Raw genomic sequence first — 17121 nt, 5'->3', positions numbered from 1 at the left:
ACTTGTTGCTCTAGGATGAAGGATCCACACCTTCCCTTTTCATGTGAATTTAATGATGATGAAACCTTGGCTTCTTATGCTAATGGTATATATGATTATTATGATGTGGAACAAATAGAAGAATTCATTGCTTTTATGTGTGCTTATGAAATTGAATCTTTGTTTAAAGAGTTTGAAGATTTTGATGATTCAGTTTATAGACCTAAAAATTTAGCTATCCTTAAATATTGCTATGAGAATTATAAATACAATTATGATATTGATGAATTTATTGAGAAAGTCTCCGCTGTCCGAGAAGAGACTAATATTTTGCAGGAGTCTATGGAATAAGAAATTGATGAAACTGTGAGCTCATTGGATGAAAAATATGATGAGGAGAGCGAAGAACAAAAGGAGGAAGATAGGATTAGCTACCCATGTCCACCTTCTAATGAGAGTAACTGTTCAACTCATACATTGTTTAATTTCCCTTCGTGCTTACCGAAGGATGATTGCTATGATGATTGTTATGATCTCGTTGATTCTTTTGAAATATCCCTTTTTGATGATGCTTGCTATGCTTGTGGCCAAGATGCCAATATGAATTATGCTTATGGAGATGAAATTGCTATAGTTCCTTATGTTAAACATGAAATTGTTGCTATTGCACCCACGCATGATAGTCGTATTATCTATTTGAATTCTCCCGACTACACTATATCGGAGAAGTTTGCCCTTATTAAGGATTATATTGATGGGTTGCGTTTCACTACTACACATGATGATTTTGATAGATATAATATGCATGTGCTTGCTTCTCCTACTTGCAATTATTATGAGAGAGGAACTAAATCTCCGCCTCTCCATGTTTCCAATATGATAAAATTGCAAGAAACTGTTCTTTTATGACATGTCGATGCATAGTAAGAGAGTTAGACTTTGTTGTTACATGATATATGTTGCTTTGTGCTCACTACTCAATGCCAAATCATTGCTAATTCAAATTGGCTTTGATATACCTTGGGATCCGGGTGGATTCATTACTTGAGCACTATATGCCTAGCTTAATGGCTTTAAAGAAAGCGCTGCCAGGGAGACAACCCGGAAGTTTTAGAGATTCATCTATTTCTGTTGAGTGCTTTTATATAGTTTTAAAACAAAAAAATAAAGAGGGGAACCCACAAATTTTCAAAAAGGAAAGTGAAAGTGAGAGAGACAAGCATTGTTGAAGTGGGGAGCTCCTTGAACTTTGTTCATGCTCACGGAAACTTTGTGAATCTTGATTATAGAAACTTTTCAACAAAAATAATTATCCCCTTGTACAATTCCATTGTATTATAAAAATAATGTGCCAAGATTTTCCTTTACGATGTTTACATTGCTTGTTGGTTTGTGCGGTGCAGAACAGAAACTTTGGCTGTAGTGCGCGAGTTTACATTTTTTACGGGAACGTCAAACGGTTCTGAAACTTTTTGCACTGTCTTTCTATACAAATTTTTTATTTTTCCTAATTTTTTCAGAATTGTTGGAGTACCAGAAGTATGGTGAATGTTCAGATTACTACGGACTGTCCTGCTTAAGACAAATTTTGTTTTTGATGCATAGTTTGCTTGTTTTGATGAAACTATCAATTTCTATCAGTGGATTAAGCCAAGGAAAAGTTATATTACAGTAGCTACAGTGAAAAAACAAAATACGAATTGGTTTGCAACATTACTTAGAGTAGTGATTTGCTTTATTATACTAACGGATCTTACTGAACTTTCTGTTAAGTTTTGTGTGATTGAAGTTTTCAAGATTTGGGAGAGATCACGATGGATAAAGGAATAAGGAGTGGCAAGAACCTAAGCTTGGGGATGCTCGAGGCACCCCAAGTAAATATTCAAGGACTCCCAAGCAACCAAGCTTGGGGATGCCCCGGAAGGCATCCCCTCTTTCTTCTAACGATTATCGGTAATTTTACTTGGAGCTATATTTTTATTCGTCACATGATATGCGCAAATCTTGGAGCGTCTTTTGCATTTAGTTTTCACTTTTTTTATGCACAATGCTGGTATGAGATAGTCCTTGGTTGATTTATAGAATGCTCATTGCACTTCACTTATATCTTTTGAGTATGGCTTTATAGAATGCTTCATGTGCTTCACTTATATCTTTTGAAGTTTGGATTGCCTGTTTCTCTTCACATAGAAAACCGCCATTTGTAGAATGCTCTTTTGCTTCACTTATATTTGTTAGAGCGTGGGCATATCTTTTGCAGAAATAATTAAACTCTCTTGCTTCACTTATATCTATTTAGAGAGATGACAGGAACTGGTCATTCACATGGTTAGTCATAAAATCCTACATGAAACTTGTAGATCACTGAATATGATATGTTTGATTCCTTGCAATAGTTTTGCGATATAAAGATGGTGATATTAGAGTCATGCTAGTGGGTAGTTGAATATTGTAGAAATACTTGTGTTGAAGTTTGTGGTTCCCGTAGCATGCACGTAAGGTGAACCGTTATGTAACGAAGTTGGAGCATGAGGTATTTATTGATTGTCTTCCTTATGAGTGGCGGTCGGGGACGAGCAATGGTCTTTTACTACCAATCTATACCCCTAGGAGCATGCGCATAGTACTTTGTTTCGATTACTAATAGATTTTTGCAATAAGTATGTGAGTCCTTTATGACTAATGTTGAGTCCATGGATTATACGCACTCTCACCCTTCCATCATTGCTAGCCTCTTTGGTACCGTGCATTGCCCTTTCTCACCTCGAGAGTTGGTGCAAACTTCGCAGGTGCATCCAAACCCAGTGATATGATACGCTCTGTCACACATAAACCTCATTATATCTTCCTCAAAACGACCAACATACCTACCTATCATGGCAAATCCATAGCCATTCCGAGATATATTGCCATGCAACTTCCATCATCATCATATACATGACTTGAGCATTCACTGTCATATTGCTTTGCATGATCGTAAGATAGCTAGCATGATGTTTTCATGGCTTGTCTGTTTTTTGATGTCATTGCTATGCTAGATCATTGCACATCCCGGTACACCGCCGAAGGCATTCAATAGAGTCATATATTTGTTCTAGTATCGAGTTGTAAGTAAATAAAGTGTGATGATCATCATTATTAGAGCATTGCCCCAAGAAAAAAAAGAGGCCAAAGAAGCCTAGATAAAAAAGGGACCAAAGTAGCTCGCCAAAAAAGGGGCAATGTTACTATCCTTTTACCACACTTGTGCTTCAAAGTAGCACCATGTTCTTCATATAGAGAGTCTCTTGGGTTATCACCTTTATATACTAGTGGGAATTTTCATTATAGAACTTGGCTTGTATATTCCGATGATGGGCTTCCTCAAATGCCCGAGGTCTTCATGAGCAAGCAAGATGGATGCACACCCACTTAGTTTCAGTTTGAGCTTTCATACACTTATAGCTCTGAGTGCATCCGTTGCATGGCAATCCCTACTCCTCGCATTGACATCAATTGATGGGCATCTCCATATCCCATTGATTAGCCGCATTGATGTGAGACTTTCTTCCTTTTTGTCTTCTCCACACAACCTCCATCTTCATATTCTATTCCACCTATAGTGTTATGTCCATGGCTCACGCTCATGTATTGCGTGAAAGTTGAAAAGGTTTGAGAACATCAAAAGTATGAAACAATTGCTTGGCTTGTCATCGGGGTTGTGCATGATTTGAATATTTTGTGTGGTGAAGATGGAGCATAGCCAGACCATATGATTTTGTAGGGATAACTTTCTTTGGCCATGTTATTTTGAAAAGACATGATTGCTTTATTAGTATGCTTGAAGTATTATTGTCTTAATGTCAAAATATAGACTATTGCTTTGAATCACTCGTGTCTTAATATTCATGCCATGATTAGATTACATGATCAAGATTATGCTAGGTAGCATTCCACATCAAAAAATATCTTTTTATCATTTACCTACTCGAGGATGAGCAGGAATTAAGCTTGGGGATGCTGATACGTCTCCGTCGTATCTATAATTTTTTATTGTTCCATGCCAATATTATACAACTTTCATATACTTTTGGCAACTTTTTATACTATTTTTGGGACTAACATATTGATCCAGTGCCTAGTGCCAGTTCCTGTTTGTTGCATGTTTTTTGTTTCGCAAAAAATCCATATCAAACGGAGTCCAAACGGGATAAAAACTGACGTTTTTTTTGAAATATATGTGATTTTTGGGAAGAAAAATCAACGTGAGATGATGCCCAAGGGGGCCACGAGGCAGGGGGCGCACCTTGGGCCCTCGTGGCCACCCCGTAAGGCGGTTGGTGCCCTTATTTCACCAGAAGAAATCTAATATCCGGATAAAAATCATGTCCAAAATTCAGCCCAATCGGAGTTATGGATCTCTGGGAATTTAAGAAACGGTGAAAGGGCAGAATCAGGAACACAGAAACAGAGAGAGACAAAGAGACATATCCAATCTCGGAGGGGCTCTCGCCCCTCCCATGCCATGGAGACCAAGGACCATAGGGGAAACCCTTCTCCCATCTAGGTAGAAGGTCAAGGAAGAAGAAGAATAAGGGGGGCTCTCTCCCCCTCTCTTCTGGTGGCGCCGGAACACCGCCGGGGCCATCATCATCACCGCGATCTACACCAACAATTTCACCGCCATCATCACCAATTCTCCCCCCTCTATGCAGCGGTGTAACCCCTCTTTTACCTGCTATAATCTCTACTTAAACATGGTGCTTAGCGCTATATATTATTTCCCAATGATGTATGGCTATCCTATGATGATTGAGTAGATCCATTTTGTCCTATGGGTTAATTGATGATCGTGATTGGTTTTAGTTGCATGTTTTATTACTGGTGTTGTCCTATGGTGCTCTCCGTGTTGTGCAAGCGTGAGGGATCTCCGCTGTAGGGTTTGCAATATGTTCATGATTTGCTTATGGTGGGTGGGGTGAGTGATAGAAACACAGACCCGAGTAAGTAGGTTGTTTGCGTATGGGAACAAAGAGGACTTGATGCCTTATAATGCTATGGTTGGGTTTTACCTTAATGATCTTTAGTAGTTGTGGATGCTTGCTAGATTTCCAATCATAAGTGCATATTATCCAAGAAGATAAAGTATGTTAGCTTATGCCTCTCCCTCAAATAAAATTGCAATAATGATTACCGGTCTAGTTATCGATTGCCTAGGGACAAATAACTTTCTTGTGTGACAACAAGCTCTCTACTAAAACTACCTTAATTGTTTCTTCATGTAACACCCCGGATATAACTTTCCTTATTTGTACTCCAACTCTTGCCGTTTCCGGCGTTAAGTTATATTTATTTCTCGGGTTCGGGTCTTTGTCTCCGTGTGTTGTTTTCTTTGTCATGCATCTCATATCATGTCATCATGTGCATTGCATTTGCATACGTGTTCATCTCATGCATTCGAGCATTTTCCCCGTTGTCCGTTTTGCATTCCGGCGCTTCGTTCTCCTCCGGTGGTCATTTCTAGCTTTCTTTCGTGTGTGGGGATTAAACATTTCCGGATTGGACCGAGACTTGCCAAGCGGCCTTGGTTTACTACCGGTAGACCGCCTGTCAAGTTTCGTGCCATTTGGACTTCGTTTGATACTCCAACGGTTAACCGAGGGACCGAAAAGGCCTCGTGTGTGTTGCAGCCCAACACCCCTCCAATTTGGCCCAAAACCCACCAAACTCTGCTCCATGTCCTAGAGCGTTCGATCACAATCGTGTGGCCGAAAACCGCACCTCATTTGGACTCTCCTAGCTCCCTCTACCTATATATATGTGATCCCCTCCGAAACATTCGTGGTACAAACCCTAGTCCTCTTCCACCTCGCGCCCGGACGTTTCTTCCACCGCCGGACACGTCCGCCCTCCACCTCGCTCCGGCCAGTGGCGTCGCGCCACGTCACCCTGCCGCTGCCGCCAACCAACCGGGCGCCGCCACTTGTCACCCCACCGGCCTCCTCTCTCTCTCCGCCGACGCGGCCCGCCCGGCCCGCGGGAGGCCCGCCCCGGGCCGCAACGGGCCCGAGCCGCCCGCGCGCCTCCGCAGCCGTGCGTCGATCCCCGCCGCCGCGCGTCTCCATCGCCGGCGCCCGCGCCGCCGCCCGCCGGTCGCCGCCACCTCGCCGGCCGGCTTCTTCTCCGGCAGAGCCCGGCGCCGCCCGGTCGCCCCTGCCGCCACGCCGCCCTCGCCGGTCGACCCCGCCGCCGCCACCTCCGACGCTCTGGTGGCCGCCGCCCGGAGCCGGCCTCGCCTCGCCCTCACCGGCCCCGGCCTCTCCCCTCCATCTCCGGCCATCGCCGGAGACCTCGGGAGTCGCGCCGTGAACAGTGCCAGATCCAGATCCAAAATCCCTGGGTTGACTTTTCCCCTCTTCCCCTAATTTTTTTATGCATACTTTGACCGGTGATATCTTTGCATCCGTAGCTCCGATTTGGGCATATAGTATATCAAAATGTTCGTCTCGACGAGTACATCATTCAATTACATTGCATCATTTGCATTTGAGTTCATCTTGATGCCCGAAATGCTATTAGAAGGAGGCTTCGTGAGTTAATTGTCAGATCTGCTAGTTCATCTTAGACTTTTGTCATTTTTGCCATGATTATTGTGTGCATGATATGCTTGTGAGTCCTTCATATGTTTTGTTAAGGATTTTGTCTTCTTTCTAGAGGTGCAACCCATGCATTTTTAGGATGTGTGTGGTGACTTGTGCAAGCTTGCAAAGTGAGGCACCCGGTAATTCTGTTTTCAGGGACTTAGTAGTTTTCACTAAGTCTGGGATTATTTAGTTCATGATGCCATATGTTCAGCTTGTTTCCTAGTGATCCGTGCCTCTTTTGAGGATGATCAATAAAGGGGTTTTGTTAATCATGTTATGCTATATCCATCCATGTCTTTATTTGCAATTATGGAGCACCCTAGCTTGAGTCAATCGAGCTCTACTTTTGCTTCGTTGTGAATCTGGGCAGATCGTCAACTTGTTTGCGATTTTGCCGATGTTATTGTAGTTGATCCGTGCCTGCTATGCCATTGTTCTTGCCATGTCTAGCTAGAATTTTGTGCCTTCTTAATGGATGTATGCTTGTCTTGCCATGACTTGCACCGTGGTGAGTGCATCGAGCTCGTAAACGTGCCTTCGTGAGTTATATTTCAGCATGTCTCAGTTTTCACCAAGTCTGAAAACTGATTGTGTTTTAGCTATGTTCGTGTGCCCGTTAGTATATTTTGTGAACCCTTTTGGCCCCAGGTCACTTTGGATCTTTTGTTAAGCTTGTTGAGTAGCTCCATTCCATGTTCTTACTTGTCTTAATCAGGTCATGTATCATGTTGTTTTGCTGCTCCGAAGAGGGCTTCGTGATCTGAAATTTCAGAAAAGTGTTAATTTCACTAAGTCTGGAATCTGTTTTGCATTTGCGTTTTTGCCATGCTTGTTTGAACCTCATAATGGATGAATTGGCCGTAGCTCAGTGCTAGACTTTTGTTAAGCATATTGTGTGCATCCCTGCCATGCATTTTGTTGTCATGTTTGGGTGCTGTAGCATGTTCATCTCATTGCATTTAGATGCCTACTTGCTGTAAAACGCAGACCGGTGTCATTTTTGAAACGCTTGCCATTTCCAAACCGTAACTCCGATTCCGATGATCTCTATATCGTTTTCAAGCAATTTCATCCCATCTTTCCAGTGGCACACTTGGTTTTCCAAGTTGAGGCCAGGTTCATGCATTTCCTGTCATATCTTGCATTTTGCATCCCGCATCGCATCCCGCATAGCATACCATCATTGCATCTTATTGTTTGAGCTTGCACGTGGTTGATTGTATCCTTGTTGCTTGTTTGTCTTGTTTGGGTAGAGCCGGGAGACGAGTTCGCTAACGAGGAGCCCGTTGAGTTTGCTCTTGAGGATCCAGTCACCTCTGACAACTGTGCAGGCAAGATGATCATACCCTCGAAATCACTACCATCTTTGCTATGCTAGTTTGCTCGCTCTTTTGCTATGCCAATGCTACGATGCCTACCATTTGCTTGTCAGCCTCCCAATTGCCATGTCAAACCTCTAACCCACCTTGTCCTAGCAAACCGTTGTTTGGCTATGTTATCGCTTTGCTCAGCCCCTCTTATAGTGTTGCTAGTTGCAGGTGAAGATTGGAGGCCCTTCCTCGTTGGAACATTTATTTACTTGTTGGGATATCATTATATTGCCATGTTATCTGAATGCATCTATATACTTGGTAAAGGGTGGAAGGCTCGGCCTCTCGCCTAGTGTTTTGTTCCACTCTTGCCACCCTAGTTTCCGTCATATCGGTGTTATGTTCCCGGATTTTTGCGTTCCTTACGCGGTTGGGTTATAATGGGAACCCCTTGATAGTTCGCCTTGATTAAAGCTTTTCCAGCAATGCCCAACCTTGGTCTTACCATTTGCCACCTAGCCTCTTTTTTCCCTCGGGTTTCCGGAGCCCGCGGGTCATCTTATTTAAACGAGAAAATTCCTTATTTGACACTATCTTAAAATCTGCTTCCTTATTTGACACTGAAAAAAAATTTCTTCTTTATTTGACACAAGTTCTAAATTTTATTCCCTATATGACATTTTCGTCCATTTTAAGCCTAAATGACACCTGAAAAGACTCTTTTGCCCCTCATGTGGTATGTGTGTGGGGGGCAATAGCGCACACACGCAGCATCAGTGCGAAAGCAGAAGCACACACGCATCAACACATACACATGCACCAACACACACGCACACGCACACACACACACGCGCGCGTGCACACACACACACACGCACACACACACACACACACGCAGCAACACACCCACATACACACACACGCAGCAACACACACACAGGCAACACATAGGCACGCAACAACACACACACGCGCACGTACACACGCAGTAGCAAACACACACGCAGCAGCACACATGCACACAAACATGCAGCAGCAGCACACATGTGCGCGTGCACCCACACACGCAACAGCAGACGCACGCGCGCACACATACCACATGAGGGGCAAAATTGTCTTTTCAGGTGTCATTTAGACTCAAAATGAACGGAAGTGTCGTATAGGGAATAAAATTTAGGACTAGTGTCAAATAGGGAAGAAAAACTTTTCCAGTGTCAAATAAGGAACCAGATTTTAAGATGGTGTCAAATAAGGAATTTTCTCTATTTAAACCCCCCCGGGCCAGTGCTCCTCTGAGTGTTGGTCCAAACTAGAGTCCTGTGCAGCGCCCCCTCGGGGAAACTCGAGGTTTGGTTTTAGTTGTATGGAGCGCTCATCTGAGTGTGCCCTGAGAAAGAGATATGTGCAGCTCCTATCGGGATTTTTCGGCACATTCGGGCGGTGTTGCTGGTCTTGTTTTAACCTGTCGAAGTGTCTTGAGTTACCGAGATACCGAGTCTGATCGGAACGTCTTGGGAGGAGGTCTATTCCTTCGCTGACCGTGAGAGCTTGTCATGGGCTAAGTTGGGACTCCCCTGCAGGGATTGAACTTTCGAAAGCCGTGCCCGCGGTTATGGGCAGATGGGAATTTGTTAATGTCCGGTTGTAGATAACTTGAACTAAACTTAATTAAAATGAATCAACCGTGTGTGTTACCGTGATGGCCCCTTCTCGGCGGAGTCCGGGAGGTGGACACGGTGTTGGAGTAATGCTTGCGCAGGTTGTTCCTCTAGTTTTTCTCGCTCGCGCTTTGCCTCCTCTTCTCGCTCTCTTTTGCGTATAAGTTAGCCACCATATATGCTAGTCACTTGCTGCAGCTCCACATATATTTGCCTTACCCTTCCTATAAGCTTAAATAGTCTTCATCGCGAGGGTGCGAGATTGCTGAGTCCCTGTGGCTCACAGATTCCTATTACCCCAGATGCAGGTCCAGGTGATTCCGCTCCAGGTGACGAGTACGAGCTCAAGTGGGAGTTCAACGAGGACTCTCAGCATTATTATGTTTCCTTTCCCGATGATCAGTAGTGGTGCCCAGTTGAGGGTGATTGGGACCGTGTCGCATGTTGGGTTCTCTTTTATTTTGGCGCCGTAGTCGGGCCATGAGTGTTTGGATGATGTAATGTTATTTATGTTCTTGATTGACGTGGCGAGTGTAAGCCAACTATGTTCTCCCCTATATTATTCATATTATATGGGATGTTGTGAAGATTGCCTAACTTGCGACATATGCCTTCAATGCGATTATGTCTCTAAGTCGTGCCTCGACACGTGGGAGCTATAGTCGCATCGAGGGTGTTACACTTCATCTAAACAGCCCCTACTTTTTGTTTACCCACTCTTTATTATCTTTCAAACCTATCCAAAAACACCTACAAAGTACTTCTAGTTTCATACTTGTTCTAGGTAAAGCGAACGTTAAGCGTCCGTAGAGTTGTATCGGTGGTCGATAGAACTTGAGGGAATATTTGTTCTACCTTTAGCTCCTCGTTGGGTTCGACACTCTTACTTATCGAAAGAGGCTACAGTTGATCCCCTATACTTGTGGGTTATCAGTTTCTTAATGCTGGAATCCGCAAGATGCAAGTTTAAAGAACAATCATCAAATTCACGGAAACCTAACACATCACACAAAGTTTTTGGGATCGTGGAAACACTAGCAACCAAATCACATAAAGCATAGCATTCATGATCTTTAATCTTAATTTTAGTAGTAGGTTCCCACTCATCATAAAGTTTTCTAGGGATAGAAACTTTTGATTCAAGCTTTTCTTCATAAGATTACATTAAAGCATCAACTATATGTTTGGTAAAAGCTTTATTTTGACTATAAGCATGAGGAGAATTTAACATGGATTGCAACAAGGAAATACAATCTATTAAGTAACAATTATCATAATTAAATTCCTTGAAATCCAAAATAGTGGGTTCATTGCTATGTAAAGTTTCAACCTCTTCAATCCCACTTTTACCAATTTTTGCATCAAGATCTAAAAACTCCGAATCATTGGGACGACTTTTAACTATAGTTGACTCATCTCTAGTCCCATCATTATCAAGATTCATATTGCAAAACAAAGGTTTAATAGGAGACACATCAATCACTTTTAGATCTTCATCATTATTATCATGAAAACTAGAAGAACACGCTTTCATAAAGCAATCTTTTTTTTGCACACATCCTAGCAGTTATTTCTTTGCACTCATCAATGGAAATTCTCATGGCTTTGAGAGACTCATTGATATCATGCTTAGGTGGAATAGATCTAAGTTTCAAATAATCAACATCAAGAGAAATTATATCCACGTTCCTAGCCAACTCATCAATCTTAGACAAGTTTTCTACAATCAAAGTAGACAAAGGCATATCATTAGGATCAATAGGAGAACTCTTATTAGCAGACAACTTCATAAGTTCATCCATCTTTCCACTCCAAACATTAATTTCTTCTATCGCATGAACCTTTTCACTAGAAGATCTTTCGATGTGCCATTGAGAATAATTAACCATAATATTATCTAGGAGTTTGGTAGCTTCTCCTAAAGTGATTTCCATAAAAGTGCCTCCCGCGGCCGAATCTACAAGATTTCTAGAAGCAAAATACAATCCGGCATAAAAAAATTGTATGATCATCCATAAATTCAAACCATGAGTAGGGCAATTACGAATCATTAATTTCATCCTCTCCCAAGTTGTGCAACATGCTCATGATCTAGTTGCTTAAAATTCATAATATCATTTCTAAGAGAGATGATCTTCGCAGGAGTAAAATACTTAGAGATAAAAGCATCTTTGCACTTATTCCAAGAATCGATACTATTTTTAGGCAAAGAACAAAACCAAGTTTTAGCACGATCTCTAAGCGAAAATGGAAATAGCTTCAATTTAACAATATCATTATCCACATCCTTTTTATTTTGCATGTCACACAAATCATCAAAGTTGTTTAGATGGGTGCTACCTCTTGAGCACTGCATTGGATTTCCCCGAAGAGGAGAGGATGATGCAGCAAAGTAGCGTAAGTATTTCCCTCAGTTTTTGAGAACCAAGGTATCAATCCAGTAGGAGGCTACGCGCGAGTCCCTCGTACCTACACAAAAACAATAGCTCAACGCAACCAACGCGCTTAGGGGTTGTCAATCCCTTCACGGTCACTTACGAAAGTGAGATCTGATAGAGATGATAAATAATATTTTTGGTATTTTTGGTATAGAGATGCAAAGTGAAAAGTAAAAGCAAAGAAATAATAAAGTGATGGAGATTGATATGATGAGAAAGAGACCGGGGGCCATAGGTTCCACTAGTGGCTTCTCTCAAGAGCATAAGTATTCTACGGTGGGTGAACAAATTATTGTTGAGCAATTGACAGAATTGTGCATAGTTATGAGAATATCTAGGTATGATCATGTATATAGGCATCACGTCCGAGACAAGTAGACCGACTCTTGCCTGCATCTACTACTATTACTCCACTCATCGACCGCTATCCAGCATGCATCTAGAGTATTAAGTTAAAAACAGAGTAACGTCTTAAGCAAGATGACATGATGTAGAGGGATAGTTTCATGCAATATGATAAAAAACCCATCTTGTTATCCTCGATGGCAACGATACAATACGTGCCTTGCTGCCCCTTCTGTCACTGGGAAAGGACACCGCAAGATCGAACCCAAAGCTAAACACTTCTCCCATGGCAAGAAAAACCAATCTAGTAGGCCAAACCAAACTGATAATTCGAAGAGACTTGCAAAGATAACCAATCATACATAAAATAATTCAGAGAAGATTCAAATATTATTCATAGATAGACTTGATCATAAACCCACAATTCATCGGTCTCAACAAACACACCGCAAAAAGAAGATTACATCGAATAGATCTCCAGGAGAGAGGGGGAGAACATTGTATTGAGATCCAGAAAGAGAGAAGAAGCCATCTAGCTACTAACTATGGACCCGTAGGTCTGAAGTAAACTACTCACACTACATCAGAGGGGCTTGGATGATGATGTAGAAGCCCTCCGTGATCGATGCCCCCTCCGGCGGAGCTCCGGAACAGGCCCCAAGATGGGATCTCGTGGATACAGAAAGTTGCGGCGGTGGAATTAGGTTTTTGGCTTCGTCCCCAATCGTTTGGGGGTACGTGGATATATATAGGAGGAAGAATTACATCGATGGAGCTTCGAGGGGGCCACGAGGCAGGGGGCGCGCCCTAGGGGGGCGCCCTCCACCCTTGTGACCGCCTCGTGGCTTTCTTGACGGAGGGTCCAAGTCTCCTGGATCTTATCTGATGAGAAAATCACGTTTCCGAAGGTTTCATTCCGTTTGGACTCCGTTTGATATTCCTTTTCTTCGAAACCCTAAAATAGGCAAAAAAAACAGCAATTCTGGGCTGGGCCTCTGGTTAATAGGTTAGTCCCAAAAATAATATAAAAGTGGATAATAAAGCACAATAATATATAAAACAGTAGATAATATAGCATGGAGAAATCAAAAATTATAGATACCTTGGAGACGTATCAAGCATCCCCAAGCTTAATTCCTGCTCGTCCTCGAGTAGGTAAATAAAAACAGAATTTTTGATGCGGAGTGCTACTTGGCATAATTTAAATGTAATTCTTCTTAATTGTGGTATGAATATTCAGATCTGAAAGATTGAAGACAAAAGTTCATATTGACATAAAAATGATAATACTTCAAGCATACTAACTAAGCAATTATGTCTTCTCAAAATAACATGGCCAAAGAAAGTTCGTCCCTACAAAATCATATAGTTTAGTCATGTTTCATTTTCATCACACAAGAATGCTCTCATCATGCACAACCCCGGTGACAAGCCAAGCAATTGCTTCATACTTTAGTAATCTCAAACCTATAAACTTTCACGCAATATATGAGCCCGAGCCATGGACATAGCACTATGGGTGGAATAGAATATAATGAGGGGGATTATGTGGAGAAGACAAAAGGAGAGAAAGTCGCACATCAACGAGGCTAATCAATGGGCTATGGTGATGCCCACCGGTTGATGTTAATGCAAGGAGTAGGGATTGCCATGCAACGGATGCACTAGAGCTATAAATGTATGAAAGCTCAACAAAAGAAACTAGTGGGTGTGCATCCAACTTGCTTGCTCACGAAGACCTAGGGCACTTGAGGAGGCCCATTGTTGGAATATACAAGCCAAGTTCTACAATGAAAAATTCCCACTAGTATATGAAAGTGATAACATGAGAGACTCTCTACTATGAAGATCATGGTGCTACTTTGAAGCACAAGTGTGGTAAAAAAGATAGTAACATTGTCCCTTCTCTCTTTTTCTCTCATTTTTTTGGGCCTTCTCTTTTTTTATGGCCTTTCTTTTTGAGGGGGCCTTCTCTTTTTTTATGGCCTTTTTTTTATTCCTCACTTTGGACAATGCTCTAATAATGATGATCATCACACTTCTATTTATTTACAACTCGATACTAGAACAAAGATGACTATATATGAATGCCTCCGGCGGTGTACCGGGATATGCAATGAACCAAGAGTGACATGTATGAAAGAATTATGAACAGTGGCTTTGCCACAAATACTATGTCAACTACATGATCATGCTAAGCAATACGACAATGATGAATGTGTCATGATGAATGGAATGATGGAAAGTTGCATGGCAATATATCTCGGAATGGCTATGGAAATGCCATAATAGGTAGGTATGGTGGCTGTTTTGAGGAAGATATAAGAAGGTTTATGTGTGAAAGAGTGTATCATATCACGGGGTTTGGATGCACCGGCGAAGTTTGCGCCAACTCTCAATGTGAGAAAGGGCAATGCACGATACCGAAGAGGCTAGCAAGGATGGAAGGGTGAGAGTGCGTATAATCCATGGACTCAACATTAGTCATAAAGAACTCACATACTTATTACAAAAATCTACAAGTCATCAAAAACCTCGGCACTACGCGCATGCTCCTAGGGGAATAGATTGGTAGGAGAAGACCATCGCTCGTCCCCGACCGCCACTCATAAGGAAGACAATCAAATAACACCTCATGTTTAAAATTTGTTGCATAACATTTACCATACGTGCATGCTACGGGACTTGCAAACCTCAACACAAGTATTTCTCAATTTCACAACTACTCAACTAGCATGACTTTGATATTATTGCCTCCATATCTCAAAACAATCATCAAGCATCAAACTTTTCTTAGTATTCAACACACTCATACGAAAGTTTTATTATTAATCTTGCATACCAAGCATATTAGGATTTTAAGAAAATTACCATGCTATTAATACTCTCAAAATAATCTAAGTGAAGCATGAGAGATCAATAGTTTCTATAAAACAAATCGACCACCGTGCTCTAAAAGATATAAGTGAAGCACTAGAGCAAAACTATAAAGCTCAAAAGATATAAGTGAAGCACATAGAGTATTCTATCAAATTCCAAATCATGTATGGCTCTCTCAAAAGGTTTGTACAGCAAGGATGATTGTGGTAGATTAACAAGCAAAGACTCAAATCATAAAATACGGTCCAAGCAAAACACATATCATGTGGTGAATAAAAATATAGCTCCAAGTAAAGTTACCGATAGAAGTAGACGAAAGAGGGGATGCCTTCCGGGGCATCCCCAAGCTTTGGCTTTTAGGTGTCCTTAGATTATCTTGGGGGTGCCATGGGCATCCCCAAGCTTAGTCTCTTGCCACTCCTTGTTCCATAATCCATCAAATCTTTACCCAAAACTTGAAAACTTCACAACACAAAACTTAAAGTAGAAAATCTCGTGAGCTCCGTTAGCGAAAGAAAACAAAATACCACTTCAAGGTACTGTAATGAACTCATTATTTATTTATATGGGTGTTATACCTACTGTATTCCAACTTCTCTATGGATTATAAACTATTTTACTAGCCATACATTCATCAAAATAAGCAAACAACACACGAAAAACAGAATCCTGTAGCTAGCGCAAGATCTGGAACCCGAAAAATTCTAAAATAAGTTGTTGGACGTGAGGAATTTATCTATTAATCATATGCAAAAAGAATTAACTAAATAGAACTTTCCAAATAAAAATGACAGCAGTTCTCGTGAGCGCTAAAGTTTCTGTTTTTTACAGCAAGTTCAACAAGACTTTCCCCAAGTCTTCCCAACGGTTCTACTTGGCACAAACACTAATTAAACACAAAAAAACACAACCAAAACAGAGGCTAAATAATTTATTTATTACTAAACAGGAGCAAAAAGCAAGGAATAAAAATAAAATTGGGTTGCCTCCCAACAAGCGCTATCGTTTAACGCCCCTAGCTAGGCATAACAAGCAAGAATATATCTAGGTATTGCCATAATAGTAAGATAGATTATTAAAACTCATTTCATATTCTCTACGTTCGGCTGCAAGTTTTCTTTGTGGCAAGCAAAATTAATCAAAAGGACTAAATTTAACGGGACAAAAGTCCCCAAGATCAACCTTGGGAGGTATAGGTTCCTCCTTTGGTCCTTCATAATGCACAACCAATTCATCATTATAAGCATTCTTTTGACAGAACTTTGTGAGCCTATATTCAAGAGAATATCCTAGTTCATTATTTCGAATAGCCAAATCATCATTAAGTTCAGAAATTCTATCAACTAAAACATTGGTAGGAACCCTTTTTCTAAGATTTTCATTGAAAGCAACATAGTCTAGAGATTGAAAATGCATTATTTCTTCTTGATCAAAGAGGATAGCCTCTATGGGAGGATGGCAAGCGTCCACCCTATAATGCGCAAAGATTTCTTTGGCTTCTTTTATTATGAATCTAAACTCATGAGCCAAAAAGATAGTAGCGGCACGCTTAACACAAGAATGCTCAATATTAGAAAATTCCAGAAAAATCCTTTGTATGGAAGGATGCATGTGCATGAATTGTCTTTCAAGTTCAACTACAAGCATGGCAATAGCGTCCGCAAGACTACTAGTTCTGTGAAGGATAGAACTACCCATAGAAGGTAAAGCACCGACACAAGTAAAGAAATCTTGAATAACTCCTTTTCCAATAATATTACCACTACCAACATGGAATTTTTTTTGTATGAAAGATGGTAGGTTCTATAGCAGGAGCGTCAGAATTTTTCATGATATTATTATTGTCCATATCGACAATAATTTCCCCAATTTCAGACATAGAGGCAGA

Source organism: Triticum urartu, chromosome 2 (genome assembly GCF_003073215.2).
Source record: "Triticum urartu cultivar G1812 chromosome 2, Tu2.1, whole genome shotgun sequence".
Lineage (NCBI taxonomy): Eukaryota > Viridiplantae > Streptophyta > Magnoliopsida > Poales > Poaceae > Triticum > Triticum urartu.
This window is presented reverse-complemented; position numbering follows the sequence as displayed.